The sequence below is a fragment of the Mustela lutreola genome, chromosome 1 (assembly GCF_030435805.1).
Source record: "Mustela lutreola isolate mMusLut2 chromosome 1, mMusLut2.pri, whole genome shotgun sequence".
Classification (NCBI taxonomy): Eukaryota; Metazoa; Chordata; class Mammalia; order Carnivora; family Mustelidae; genus Mustela; species Mustela lutreola.
Genome location: NC_081290.1, coordinates 225,956,215 through 225,970,341, shown reverse-complemented (window position 1 = coordinate 225,970,341; position 14,127 = coordinate 225,956,215).

The following is a 14,127-nucleotide window of genomic DNA, read 5'->3' as shown; positions in this document are numbered from 1 at the left end:
TCTTTGAAAAGAAGTTAAAAACATTGTCCTTCACAAAATTTTAGCTTTAGAACAAATGTCTGTTTTTATAGGACCTGAATTTAGCTTTAGTCCATCCCTAAAGAAAATTCTAGGGGTGCCTGGGTGGCTCTGTGGGTTAAAGCCTCTGCCTTCTGCTCGGGTCATGGTCCCAGGGTCCTGGGATCAAGCCCCACATCAGGCTCTCTGCTCCGTGGGGAGCCTGCTTCCTCCTCTCTCTCTGCCTGCCTCTCTGCCTACTTATGATCTCTGTCTGTCAAATAATTAAAATAAAAACTTTGGAAAAAAAATAAAATTCTGATTTGCTCAAAGAAGTAAAGGGTCAGAGAAGAAGGATGAGAAAGAGAAGTTGGAGAAGGAAGTTTTTTTTTGTCTTTTGTGATGTTAGCCATACACTGGCTGACTGGAATTTTCCAGACAGAAAGATATCAGCTTTGATGGGATACCTACTATGTGCCAGACACAGCCGACGAGAAGTTACTTTTTATTTATTATGTGCCAGGAATTACTCTAGACCATTTTATTAGGTTTTCATTTGTTTGCACGATAACTCACCAAGGGTGGCATTAGTTACTCCTCTACAGAAACAGAGGAGTATTACAGAGGATTGTTACAGAGTTTTAAGATATTCCTCAAGATTTACATGTAATAAGTGTCTGAGCCGGAAATCAAACCCAGATATGTCAGTCTGTTTACATTAAATAATACTGTGGTAAAAGATGGCCCAAACTGTTAGTGGCTCACACAACAAAAGCTGTCCTCACTCACTGTCATGCCCACTGCAGGCTGGCTTCACATCCATGTCACTCTGAGTCCCAGACTACAGAGGGACGGGCCTTGCTTCTCCTGTGGCAGAGAGAAGACAGGATGGAGCCACGCAGTGCTCTACTTCCACACATGCTTCTGAGACCAGAGCTAGTCACAGGGCTAAGTCTGCGTCACACTGAGAAGCGAGGAGGAGGAGATGCTACCAGGGACGCTAGAACAACTCACCACCCGGAGTAGGGCTCTGACGACACTGTTCTATTCTGCCTCATCGTCTAGATATTTTGTAAACCGGACACTGTTCTATAAAAAGTGTTATTTATATTATTGTTCACACAATTTGTGAAATCATGTGTTCAAAATTTTGGTTTTGTCTTTGAAGACTATTTATGCCAAAATTTATACAAAAAATAAAATTTTATTATGGAGATAAGTAAATCACAGAGCCTAGTTGGACCTTAATTTCAGAATGCCTATTTATCTAAATATGTCCAAAGATACATTTACCTTTCTTATGAAAATGATGATTAGTCACAATGACATAAGGTGCTTGGGCCAAAGAATCCCACTAAGTCTGGCCCTTTTTCCCAGTGATTCTAGCCAAAGCAAAGACGTCCACTTGACCCTCCTTACTTCCCTGTCATCTTCAAACCCAATACTGACATTGTTCCAGCTGCCCTCTGACATATGACCTTGAGATTCATTAAACTATGTATATGGTGTAGTAGAATTTCTGATTATGCATTTGGTATTCCAACTATATTAATTTATGCATGTAGAGAACGACTTGTTTTGGGGAGGAAAGGGGCAACTGAGGAATTTCCCATGATCCAAAAAAAAAAAAATTCAGTAAATATATAATATATCATACTAATTCAAAGGGATCAAAGCATTTCCAGACAGAAACAACATCCCAGTGAGGACAAGATATGCACTTTCTTTCTAGCTACATCATCACTATAGTACCAATCTGCAAGGCCCTTCTACAATGCACACACACACAAACACACACGTGCAAACACACTCTGAATAAATGTATTGAACATCATTTCATGTCCAGTGAAAGACACAGCTACTCACAGCTGTCTCAGAATGAAGATGGCTCCAGAACAATTTGACAAAAGAACTAATATTTACTGAGCTTTAAAATGTAGCATTTTTTCTAGAGGCTTTACGTGTATCCTGAACGGTGACCAGTTGTTTTATGTTTAAATGCCTCTATTTCCCCACATGAATTAAAAATGATAACAATAATAAATTGTTTATCTTTCCTGAGTGGCAATTTTCCCATCTTTAAAATAAGAATAATAATTTTAAAAAATACTAATATTTAACTCCGTGGCCATTAAAAGGTGTAAAGATATAAAATGCAAAATGACTAACACAGTTACTAGTACAGAGAAGGCACCTGTAATGTCCAATTTTACATGACTGTTTGCCTAAGTCCAAGTCCCAGGTATTCAGTTGCATAACTGGGGACTCATCAGGGCTCTGCCATGAAGGTAGCTTGTAGATGTGATTAACGTCTACCATCGGTTGATTTTAAGTAAGTTTGACTATCCTAGGCAATCTGGATGACACCATTTCAATCAGCTGAAAGGCCTTAAGAGAAAAGCTGAGACTTCCCTGCAGCAGAAGAAATTCTACCTATGGAAAAAACTTTAGTTCCTACATCAGAGTTTTCAGGCCTTATCTGGGACTTGCCTAGCCAGCCTCCCACTATTGGGTCAGCAAATTCCTTGTATTAAGTCTCTTTCTTTTTTGGTAGATAGATCAAGGCATAGATGAATGAACGAAGGAACAGATAGATAGGCTTCTTCATGAGTAGTGAGTTTCCTGTCATGGGTGAATATAAGGGAAGGCCAAATGGCCTGAAAAGATGGTGGAGGGCATTCAGTGGGCATGCTTGATTTGCTTTGAGGATCTTTAAGCTCCTTTCCAACTGAAGTTCTGCATATCTTTTTTTAAAGTGTTCTCATTAGCGGGGGGGGGGGGTCCAATAATTAACAATAAATAGAAAATCATGGCTGGGAATTTTTAAGATTTTCCTAGAGAATCCAAATGCTTTCTTATCTGGGGTAGGTGAAGAATGCTAAGTACAGACTTCTGTTCCCAGTAGTATGGTAGAGCAGAGACTCTCAAAGGTCCTACTTCAAATTACAAGATGCTCGATAAAATATTCCATTTAAAGGTACTGCTGGGTTTTCAGGAATTAAAGAGAAACCTCTAAGACTCTACCAACCCTTTTTTAAATAGAAGGAATCAAATATTAAGGTGTAATTTCATCTGCATGGCAATTGAAATATTGTTTAGGGCCAGTGTCAGATAGGATAACTGCCAGGGATCCTTAAAGCAGATCATAGTTGTCTCAAACAGAAGCAAGTGTCAATCCTTCCTAGAATAAAGCAACCCAATAAAGGCCCCTGGGATTTTCAAGTGTAAGAGCAATCAAATACGAGCTCTCCATCAAAGATCACCAGACACCTAGAGAAATAATCCCATATAAGTTCTCTCTCTGCTGGGGAAGGGACCCAGAGGACAACAGAGATGTTTCGAGGAAAATACAGAGAGAGGTAAAGAGGTATGTAAAACATAATGAGGATATCTAATGTGTGCAACTGGAGTTCCAGGAGGAAAGAAGGAAAATGGAGAAGACACATTTATAAAGAAGAGGACTATGAATTTTCTGGAACCAATGAAAGATAAAAATCCAGAGATACAGAAAGCACAAAATTTATCAAGCTGGACAAATAAAAACAAAGCCACGTTCGGCCAAAATGTCAGGAAAACACATACCACCAAAGATCAACAGAAGGTCTCAAAGCAACCAAGGGGCAAGGAGACACCTGACCTGTGGAGGAACAACAAGCAGACGGATAGAAGAAATGATGGAAGCCAGAACACCGTAAATAGTAGCTTTAAAATGCTAGAGGAAATAAATCTCAAGCTAGACATATGTGCCCAGGAAAAGGATCTTAGAATGAGGATAAAATAAATACACTTTTAGAGAAACAAAAGCTGAGTTTACTAAAAGCTAAGTGATAGTCCCTCACTAAAGGAATTTCTAAAGTTGAAATTCAGGAGGAAAGATGATCTTACAGGGATCGTGTGAGATGGAAGAAGAAGTGGAAACTAATTGGTAAATATGTAGACAAATCAACCAAAGTAAGGTTTGTATAAAATAACAGTGAAGTGTTACTTATGGGGATAAAGAACTCAACTGAAATAGTAGGCAATAATAACATGTAAGACAGGGGCAGGCGATCAAAGTTGAAATATTATGCAGCTATTGTCTTTCTGGGGGATAACAGTATTAAGGTTACAATGCATTAAATTTGCATGATAAAAGGAAACTACTTAAGAAAATCTGTGTTCCAAAGCAGTGGGGGGTAAAGGAGGTGGAAGAGGCAAGTAAATAAGTAAATCAACAAATAAACTCCCTCTATCCAAAAAAAAAAAAAAAAAAAAAAAAGAAAGGAAAAGGAGATTTGAAAAGCAGGACACATAAAAAGCAAAAGACATGGTAAAACAAGTTCAATCTCCAATGAACCTGAACAAGGTAAAAGATAGGAGTTACTACACTGCAGTTATAGGTTCTTTTTAAGGGATAAGCATAAAACTTTAGAATGAAGAGATGGCTGAAAATAAAAGGGTAAACATACATCTGATGAATATTAACCAAGAAAAATATAGGACAAGTGTAAAACCTAAGGGAGAAAATATTGAGAACACAGACTGTTACATAATGGCAGAATATATGACCATCCTAACCTTGCATGCATATAATATTTTACATATATCTCAATAATTGTAAATAAATAAGGTAAAATTTGGTAAAAATAGATTGAGAAATGGACAATTCCACCATCATTCTGAAAGAATGCAATATACTTCTCTCAATAACTGATAGGTCAAACAGAAGAAACCTTACTAAAAATAGAAAAATTTAGAATACCTAAACAATAATTTAAAAACGATTTAAATGACATATACAAATTCCTCTATCAAGTCAATTGGTAAATATCCATACTTTTCAAAAACCCATTAAGTATTTACAAACCTGACCATGCACTAATCTAGATCAAAAAATCTCATTATATTAAAGACAACTATTACCCTGCTATGTTGTCTGACCTCAATACAATTAAATTATAAGTAAGTACATAAACATAAAATCCCCATACACTGGAAATTAAAACCAGAATATTTCTAAAGACTCATCTATTTATTTATTTGAGAAAGGGAGAGAGAGAGAGAGAGAGAGAGAACCCATGAGCAGGAAGGGCAGAGGGAAAGGAAGAGAGAATTTTAAGCAGATCTCTCTCGCTGAGCATGGAGACAGACATGGGCTTCAATCCCATGACCCTGATCATGACCTGAGCCAAAACCAAGAGTTAGTTGCTCACACAACTGGGCCACCCAGGTGCCCCCAGAATAGAATACTTCTAAATAACTCACAGGGCAAAGAAGATATAGTAAAAATTAAATATACACATATACTTTTATTTATGTAAGATATAAAACATATATTAAAAACTGACTAATAATTGAAATCCAACATATAAAATTTTGCAGGTTGCAGCTTAAGTTGAAATATAGGGAATGTTTTAGCTTTACATATATGCATTAAGAAATGAGGCTTAAAATGAATAAGCTGGATAATGAAGAAGTAAGAAAAATTATGATAGAATAAATCAGAATGTATGAAGTTAGAGATAGGAAAAGTCGCACTTACTATTACAGAAAGAGAAAATTAAGAAATGGTGTCTGAAAAGATCAACAAAATAATTGGATTGGTCAGACTTGACCAAGAAAATTAGATAGTAGTCACCACTTCAAATACTATGAATAAAAACCAAGATATCCTTACAGATAAAGCACTGTAGGGTCATAACAACTTCATCATAATAACTATGCTAACTCAGGCAGCAGACCTAGTTATTATTCCTATTTTGCAAATAAGACAGCTAAGGTTAATCATGCACCACTCACCTCACAGACTTTGTGACTTGCTCCAGGGAAAACAAAATAATTGGAGAGCCAAGTTCCAAACCCAGTTTTAAATTTCATATTTTGCCTACAAATAACAACCAACTCCCCCAAACTAAGTCAAAACACATAGGACATAACTAAAAGGAGTTGTAAGGAGGTTCTTAAAATTACTGTTGGAGATATCTGAGGGGACCTGGAGCAAGAGAAAGAATGAAAAGACCAATGAAATCCAAGGGAGATCTGGCTCGCTTCCTCTCATTTCAATAACCTACAGAATTTCAAAGTCAAGCCTTTCTAATCATTCCTTGTTCAGTCTTCAACACAGTCCTCTACAAAATCACCCTCCTAACATCTTTGTTTCCAGCTTTTTTTGCAGCCCACCTGGATGATGTTGGGTGTTTGAAGTTCTTTAACTCAACAGCTAGGTAAACAAAGCCTCCTCTGGAGGTGGATCTAGCAGGTAACTTTGTGTCATGCTCCATCCACGACTCTGACACATTCCTAGCGGCTACAAAGGCAGAAAGCACATTTGTCTTAAGGCCTTATGTGAATATGCTGAAGGGAATAATAGACATGGTTTTGGAGATCTTTAATAACCTAGTCCTGGCTGGGAATTAATCATCAAGGGATTTGTGTGAGAGAAGCTGGGTAGATATTATAGAGAAAGATCTGAACAACATTATGGTCTTTTTTGATGGTTCGGATGGGAATTTCTAGTTCAAGAGGTGCTGGAGAAGTCAATCCCTGTCCTTCTTGGTTACTTCTCAGCACACTTACCTAGAATGGTGATGACGAGAGGAGGGAGGAAATGTTTGCTGCGCAGCCCCTCTGTGAAAGCACGTTACCCTTGCATTCGGTAACAAATGCTATTTAATTAACCCATTTTATGAATAGGAAAATGGTAGCAGCTGATGTTTGAGTACTTTGCTCAAGGACTTCCAGAAAGTGGAGTCAGAGTCATGATTTGATGTTGTCTTGAACGGCCCTGTTTGGAAAACTACATGTCCCCTACATTACAGAATGCATCTAAAATCGATGCTTCACCCCGTCCTCTTGCACACACATTTGTTCCCCCCAAACTCCCAAACCTGACACTGATCAAGGAAACTCCTAATTCTGATCAAATTCCCAGCCACCAAGGCTTTAAACCTCATTTTTTTCCTCCATGTTCATGTCCCAAATTCTTTGTTTTCTATCTCCTAAATGTCTTCACACTCGCCATTTCCCTACCCTTGCCACTGTCACAATCCAGAAGCACATAACCTTTCTTTGGGACTATATGGGTTCTGCCCTGACAACCTTCCCATCAACTTCAAACATCCCCCGGAAAGTCCTCCTACACCATCCTTCCCACTGAACTGCTGATCCTGTGTCATGCTGGGGACACATCAAAATCACCTTGGGTGGGTTGTAGGTGCCAGTGTGGGTGGTACATATACTAACAACTTAACTGAGCCTTTCACGCAACCCACTGTTGAGATTCCCTAAAGTGGTCCTTCCCCCTCTGCTCTCACTGTGACCATTATTGCTGTAGAAAGCCTGTGATGCTGACAGAGCTTCTGTTCTTTGGCTGTGTGATGCGAAGAGGCTTAGAACTACTGCCCTAAACCATGAACTTCTTGAAGAAACATCTTCTATCTCTGAGGTCTAATGCCTAACACAGGATATGATATTCAAAAGATATGCAATAAGTATTTGCTTAAAAAATGAGCATACTGGGTTTATATCATGCATAATACTTAGCATATAGTTTGTACTGAATATGTGTTTACTGAAATGGTAAATAAATAATTGAATTACGGTATCATTTTAACTCACATATTTAGCAAAGTTTGGAAATGTTGGGTCGACTGCTCCTTTCTCTTTCACTGTTTACAAGTGGATGACTGAACCCTTTACAGTTGACATTCAACCTAGCATGTTAATGGGAACTATATTCCATTCTACATTCCAAAAAAGCTAACTCATAACACATTTATTCATATTAAGGTTAATTAAAATAACAAATTGCTTTGCTTTCAGCTGGCATATATCAAATTAGTGCATTAGTAACCTTTTGCTGCCACATCATAAATTCTGATTGGCTGATATATATTTCTGATTAATAAAAATAATGAGACAAATTATTTTTTGCTAAATAAATGCAGGTTATTTGATACAAAACATCTTTCAAAGCATGGTCTCTGTAGAAAGAAACACATTAAAGGGCATCTGTGCCTCCCCACTTCTAGTAATAGGAGGTCTCGGCTGCTTCAACCAAACCGACAGAATCATCGTCACATCTGAAAACTGGCTTTTACTATTTTCCCTTAGATTTTGCAAACAGAAATGCAACATTTCTCATTCTAAAACTCTGGGAAACAAGTTTTCTTTACTTCCTCCACTTCTGAGAGGTAATGGGGCCCAGAAAATGTAGGTGACTTTACAGCAGTCACAGACCACAGAGCCAGCTCTGGAAGTCCTCCCTCTGAGTCCTAAACCAACCACTTAATTTACGAGGGTATTCTTCTTTCTCATGTACAGAAGAAGCAAAAGCTAATGATGATTACTCAATTATCTATTCAATAAATACTTTGTACCATTTGGGCTAAGAGAACTCCAGTTGGGAGATAAGTGGGGGGTCCTAAAGATGACCCCAAAGAATCCTGTTGGTGACTTTTACCCACATGTAACTCGCTGGGTCACGCCCTTCCCCTCCTTGCAAAAACTCAGTGGCTTTCCATTACATGGTAAAGTTCAAATAGTTCTGGTCTTGTTTTTTCAGGCATTCCATCATCGGGCCTATCTGGCCTTTCTTTCACCATATCTTTGTGTTTCTTCATGCTCCAATCACAAAGGGCCTGTGACTTTTTCTCAAGACACCGTCTACATGTTCCTCCAGGTCTCTGTTCATGCTGTTCTCCAAGTCAGGCTCAACATTCAACCTCCAGCTATTGAAATTTATCCATTTTTAGTGTATTTTTTTTTCTGCTTTTTTGTCTATAAAGCTGTTCATTTTAGTCTCCCTATACATGACTCACTTCTAAGCCTGTTTCTCCACTGGACTAAGTTCTCTGAAACAGAGGCAAGACTCACTCATCTGTCTACCTCCACGAAGTTCCATCTTAATATTGACAACCTCCATAAATGCCCAGTGTCAACCCTGACTCTGTGTCAGCATTGGTACCAAGCACAATATTTACTTTATTTAATCCTAACAGCAACCCACAGGGGCATGTGCTACGGTTCAGAGACCAAGTATAGTCCCACCTCCTGGGACTCCAGACTTCGATATGCACCCTCCTCAACAAAGGGAAATGGAGAGCAAAGCCTACAGACATGCCTGCACCTAAGTTGTGTTGAAGTCTTACTCATGAGAAGGTAGGAAGGGTGCAGGAGGGTCTGTCATGTGTTGGGAAAGGGAGTCCTCTGCATGAGGTCTTTTAACTTCCACTCAGTGGCATAAGAATGGGTCTTGGTCCTAGAACACACCCAGTGAAAGGATGAAGAGCCTACGCAGCCTATGCTGGGCTTCTCGCCTTGCGTGCAACTATCTTTCCCTAGTTCAAATTCAATGTGTCCTCCTTTGTTTTGCTCATGTGCATGTGCCCTTGGCCCTCAGACAAACCTCCAGCTTTCTGGGGATGGAGCTGATGTCTTACCACTGGAGCACACAGCAGAGTGTGTGCAGCCACACCTAGGGCACTGGCTGAGGACTGGATCTGCTGGTCATGGGGCACTGCCACAGTGCAGGAGGTTGGACTTCATGCATGCTTTCCTCTGCTGGAAGTAAACCGTTTTAACACCGCAGGCTGGTTGTGCACATATTGCCTGTTCTCAGTGACTTTAACTCCTACCCTAGTCTCTTTCCTGGCTGCCATTTATCTGATTATTATTATTTTTTTTTTAAGATTTCATCCATTTATTTGATAGAGAGAGAGAGAGGCAGCTAGAGAGGGAACACAAGCAGGGGGAGCAGGAGAGGGAAAGCAGGCACCTCGCTGAGCAGGGAGCCCAACACACAGGGCTCCATCCCAGGGCCCTGGGACTATGACCTGAGCCAAAAACAGATGCTTAACTGACTGAGCCACCCAGGCGCCCCACTTATCTGACTTTTAACCATGGCTGTGCTAGTCATTGACCCAGTGGACAGTGAAGCAGGCACTTTCAGAAGATGTTGAGAAACTGGGCTCAAAAAGAGGCAGAGACTTGGGCAAGACAGCTTCAAAGCAGAATAGTGAATTAAAAGGATGGTAGGTGAGAACGTGGCCCCTGCTCATGAAAGGAGCCTTGGAATTCTTAGAGAAGAATAAAAGGAGAACACTTAGATTTTCTCCCATCTATTCTCTCTCTGTGATTATGATGAACTCTGAGTATGTCTTTGATTATGATGGAATTCTGAGGGTATCTGTGATTGTCAGAGATTATGAAGTAAATTTATGATTTTTGATGGGCTTCGGAAGGCATCTGCTTTGTTCCCTTCCCCCACAACCTAAGCATTCCAGGAAAAGAGCCTAGCACTGTTGCAGGGCAGGCGTACTGAACGTCTTGGAAGAATCCAACACCAAGCTTCCCACAAGGCTGCTGTGTGTCTGATGTGATAATAATAGACGACCATCTTTTAGATATGAAATTATGTTACTGACAGGTCAGGAATTACTCATGCCCAATGTCAGATTTGGAAACTGAGGCACAAACCAGACAAGTGACTTGTCCCGGGTTTATAGCACTCACCACAGAAGACTAGGGTGCTATATGCTAGATTTCCCGTTGAATGCTTGTGGCTTTGGGAGCACACTCTCCAATTTCTGGCCATTAAAAGAGGAAACATGTTCAGTGTGCATTGCATAGTTCAGGTTTATAGCTAATGAACAAACACTGTTATTTTTCCTCTACTGTGTTTCATTCTGGAGCTATCACACTACCAACATCTACTTTATTGGTTTAGAGTAAATTATTCAGCTCTTAATTACCATATTATGAATGTTTAATTTTGCCCTGATATTGTCAAAGAGAAAACGTGCCCTCACATCAGTGGGCTGTTCCCAAAATGTGGTTCCACTTTCATTTCTGCAGCAAAGGCAACCATTTGCACAGAGGCCGGGAGACACACAAAGCCTTCACCTAAGGATTCCCCAAAGCCACACACTTCCCTCCTTATCTAAGAGCTTGTGATTAAAGCAGGCAATTGTTAACTTCTGACCTACGAAGGACAGCATCATTCTTAAAATAATTTCCAGGAAACAAGAAAACATTTCAAGAAAAAAGAACTTTGTTTTTTTAAAATTTTTTTGGAATATATGTAATAGAGTTAAATTTTGTTTTAATTAAGGTAGCAGGGTGAATGGGAGGCTTTATTGCAAAGCAGATAGATCCCTACTATTTATTACCAATACTCACGTGTCATTTATAAAAATGATACAATATTTGTGTCATTTTTATAAATCTGCAGTCCCTGTAGGGTTGTCATCCACCCAGTGAGAACATTTTAAGATCATTCTCAAAATTTTCTTTAGATTTGAACAATGATGAGGTTCTTTTTTTTTTTTAAGATTTTATTTATTTATTTATTTATTTATTTATTTAAAAAAGAGGGGGGTGGGGGCACAACCAGGGGGATTGGAAGGCAGAGGGAGAAGCAGACTCCTTGCTGAGCAGGGAGCCCAGTATGGGACTCCATCCCAGACGCTGAGATCATGACCTGAACGAAGGCAGATGCTTAACCAAGTGAGACACCCTGATGCCTTATAATGAGGTTCTTTCTAATCCATGTTGGAAAATTCTGGGCTCTGTTTCCTCCTCATCTCCACTGCCACTTCCGTCACTCTGGCTCCCATCACTTACCACCCAGCCTGTTGCACTAGCTTCACAGCTTTTCCATGGAAAAGTCCATATTGGTGGAGAAAAAGATATGCTCCAGGGGCTGGGGTTTAGTCCAAGCTGGGTGCAAGTGCCATGTTTCTTTGTTTTATATTGGAAATTGTGAAGAATTTTGCATCCCAATAATAACATGGCTTTTCATATAAAAATCATGTGTTTTACCACCACCTGCTGAAGTCTTTGAGTAAACTCATTCTTGGAAGATGCTCCAAATCTATTCCTGGGCTTTGTGGCCCTTCTGAAAGACCACCTCACAGTCTCATTCTTGAAGGTACATTGGTTTTAAAAGTTTTACAAAACTAATCATATGTGATTAGTTATACAATCATATGTGCTAGACCCTCAAGGTCATAGCGATTTATTGACCCTCTACCAAATGCCTGGCACTGGGATCCTTTGCTTAAAGGATCTCATTTGTCGTCTAACCACTCCTGGTTATTCTTATTTTATAGGTGAGGGAATTAAGGTTTAAATGGACCATGAACTTTGCACAGAAAAAGGACAGGAGGGAAATACGGCAAATAGGAAACAGTGCTTATAGGTGATTTTAATTTTTTTAATCTATTTTTTTCTCTTTTAACCCTTTCCATTATGACCATGAACCATTCTTCCTAACAGAACTAATATAACTATATGAAAAGGTTAAGTGAGATAATCCATCTGAGAGTCCTTAGCACAGTGCTTGGTATATCAATTTTATCTTCATTCTTTATTCATTTTTGTACCCATCATAGCAAGCAGCACCCACAGTCCTAATAAAGAACCTATAAACTCAGGTTCCAGTCAATTGGGTTAACAATACATCTACAGACGATTACAATGTTATTTTTCCCCAATAATAAATAGACAGCTATAAATTACATGCACACAGGATAACTGCGTTATAATATCTCTTATTAAACTGAGTTTAAGACTGTGGTTACCCAGTCAAGGTATAATAATACCTCAAGGTTACTAAGGTCTTACTATGCAAAAGATCCTGCGCTTTGTACCTTAAAGGCGTCTCATCTTTTAGTTCTATCAATAACTTTATGAGATGGGCGAGAGTATTATTCTATAGTCCTAGAAGAGGAAAGAACACACCCCAGAGAGCTGAGCAATAAGGGCAAACACCAAGATTCACAAAGGACTGGGGGTCATTTAACATTTCTCCTCTGAAATCTCCGTGCTAAGCTGCCAGTCTAAGCTGCATTGCTGTTTCCACACATGAATTTCTTTTTTGTTGTTGTTTTAATATAATTTTTAAGATTTTATTTATTTATTTGACAGATCACAAGAAGGCAGAGAGGCAGGCAGAGAGTGAGGGGGAAGCGGGCTCCCCATTGAGCAAAGAGCCCGACAAGGGGCTTGATCCCAGGACCCTGAGACCATGAACTGAGCTGAAGGCAAAGGCTTTAACCCACTGAGTCACCCAGGTGCGCCTCCACGCATGGATTTCTATTTTCCATTTTTTTTCCAATTTTTTTTTTAAGATTTTATTTTTATTTAATTGACAGAGAGACAGATCACAAGTAGGCAGAGAGGCAGGCAGAGAGAGAGGGGGAAGCAGGCTCCCTGCTGAGCAGAGAGCCCCATGCGGGACTCAGATCCCAGGACCCTGAGATCATGACCTGAGCCGAAGGCAGAGGCTCAACCCACTGAGCGACCCAGGCGCCTCGGATTTCTACTTTTAAACAAGGCCTCACACTGCTGCGTGCCCGCTATAGATCAGACACTTCACTCCACCTACATCATAAAGTTTACCTTCTTGGGTCCTTTCACAAGTGGGAAACCCGGTTAAACAATTTGTCGAGAAGTCCCGCCACAAGGGGCAGAATCGGGAATGAAAACCAGGTCTGACCCTGGAGACTCCTCATTTTGCTGCCTCTGTGTCTGCCCAGGGCCATAAAGCCCACGATGTTCAACACACACACCCGATTTTTAAACACACTTGCAGGAGAATGCCGGGGCGAGTAGAAGAACCCGACCTGCGGTTAGCAGAATTCAGCTTCGATTGTGCGTGCAGAGGACTCCAGGAGCCTGTGAGACAAGCGCGGGGCGTGCCTGGAAGCAGTTCATTTGTCTGCCTTCTCTGCGGTTCCTGTCCACTGCCGAGGTTTATGGCTGCCCGGGCCACCTTGGGGGCCGCTGCCCGCTGAGCATGTCTGTCTCGCTACAGCAGACAAATGGACTCTGTGCGGAAGAGAACACGTGGATACTCTGCTCTACTATTGATATGCAACACATCCCTGACCTAGAAAATGGTCCTGAATCCCGACTAAAATTTATAGACCCCAGTTCCGCTGGGCTGAAACAGAAGATAAATAGGCCGGCAGGAAGTTATTTGTTGGGGACTTGATCGCTGGACGCGGATGCTCACGGCCCTGTCCAAGCTCTTGAGCCCAGGCAGGGGCTGTTCTCCTCCCAGGAAGCTGCTGGGGCGACGTGGGCGAGGAGCCTGGTTGAGGAGATGGGGTGGCAGCTAGAAGGGCGGGACAGGTTTCTAGGTGAGAG